We start from the raw sequence: 1,706 nt of genomic DNA, 5'->3' as shown, positions 1-1,706 counted from the left end.
CAACTCTCTTGCCAGTCTACGGCATAATAATGGGAACACTGCTTTTATTTTATCAAATATCACAAAATGAATATAAAGATAGATATAAAATAATGTTTAATATAATAAAGTGTTTAAATTAATAGGCTGTTAGTCTAATTTGCTCATCACTCGACAAAAATGAGTACAAATAGAGAATTATAGTCAATAAAAATAAGGTTCATTCATTATTCCTATCGCAATATATTGAGTAAGATGATGATAACACAGAGTTTATTAAATTGTTTCTAAAATCGTTCGACCAAATTAAGTTAACCAGCGATAAATTAAAAGTATTGTAAAAACCCATTGTAGAAATTTCAAATATTTTAATTAAAAGTTTAAAATTATTGTATTCACTCTTTAAATTAAGTTGAAGGGCTTGAGAGTACTTTTCAATTTTGTATTCTTTAGATTGTTTTAAATTTGTTTCGTGGCATATCGTTAGTTCTAAAATATCGATCGTGTCGCAAAGATTAATATCAGGGCGCAGAGATTTAAACAGCGTTAATACTGGACGAAAATCTTCACACTCCAGATCGGCAAACAACGAGACTTCCAAACTTGCGCATTTTTTAATATTTTCTAAAACTATTGAGAGAACTTTGTTGTGACGATCTGAATATCTTTTTAAAGCTGCAACGGAGCTACAGTTGGACAAAACATGCTTGTTTGTTTGATAAGCGTCACATAGTGGACATTGTGGTTTAAACGTTTTTCCCCATCTTGCTAGGTTGGAGTTTGTTGGAAGTTGTTGAATGATACTTTTCCTAATAAACTTGTAAATAACCTCTGACTGTGTGGCCGTAGACCTTGACCAGCGAACTATTTGATCTGATTTGATGTTTTCCCTCACTGTCTTCAACACTATTCCTTGGGAGCTTAGTGATGATAAATGGTCGAACACCTTTTCTTGCTGTTTGAGCTTCAAATCATGGAGAGTGGGATTTATATCTTTGGTGACTGGGAGCAAGTTGTCTATTTTTGTGTAGTCATTAAATGACTCGCTCCACAGACTTTTCATTTCTTCGTTACCGTTAGATTTAAGGTAGTTGCGAAGCTTCACTCTCAATGATTCAGCATAATGTTTCAGGGATCTGATGTTCAGACCTCCCAATTTGTACGGCAGTGAAAGAATCTCAGATAGACAGCTGCTTATCGGTAAAGCCAGCCAAGTTCTAACGGCATCGTTAATCAATGGATCCAACTTGCTGGCAATCCATGACAGTGATATATCGTAAATACGCAGTTCGAAGCTGGGACAAAACGACGTAAAATTTGAAGTTTCCACTGGGCTGTGGTGTCCAGACTTGAAATCGTTGACAACATGCCTTGTAATTTGTTGAGCAGCAAATCTTTAGCTTTGGAATTGTTGCATTCGAAATCGTATATTTTACCTAGATATTCGAAATGGTCACCAATGCGAATCTGCGGTACAGGGGTGTCATTAATTGTCAACCTCGGCAGGAATTGTTCGTAGTTACCATTTTTCTTCCTCATCCCGAACGTGCAGCATTTATCTATCCTCATTTTCATCCCGGTAGCTTTGCACCAGGCTTTGTTTAAGTCAATTAATTTTTGGGCACCTTCTGTGCTGTTGGCGATGATTGCTGAGTCGTCAGCAAATTGGAACCATGCCCTTGATTTTAAATAAGCTGAAGGGCCCCAAATGTAACCACATTGCTGGA

At 36.4% G+C, this 1,706-nt stretch overlaps 1 protein-coding gene across 1 annotated transcript in view; it reads right to left on the bottom strand.

Annotated features, from left to right (window-relative positions):
- HELRODRAFT_184340 (hypothetical protein) overlaps nucleotides 1-1,706 on the bottom strand; it is a gene marked incomplete at both ends in the record, with an annotated part of 4,225 nt that overhangs the window by 1,014 nt on the left and 1,505 nt on the right. The gene's annotated exons all lie outside the window — the stretch shown is intronic.

The sequence above is a fragment of the Helobdella robusta genome (genome assembly GCF_000326865.2).
Source record: "Helobdella robusta unplaced genomic scaffold HELROscaffold_324, whole genome shotgun sequence".
Taxonomy (NCBI): Eukaryota; Metazoa; Annelida; class Clitellata; order Rhynchobdellida; family Glossiphoniidae; genus Helobdella; species Helobdella robusta.
The sequence above is the reverse complement of the archived record's forward strand: the minus strand, read 5'-3'. Positions and strand labels throughout refer to the sequence as shown.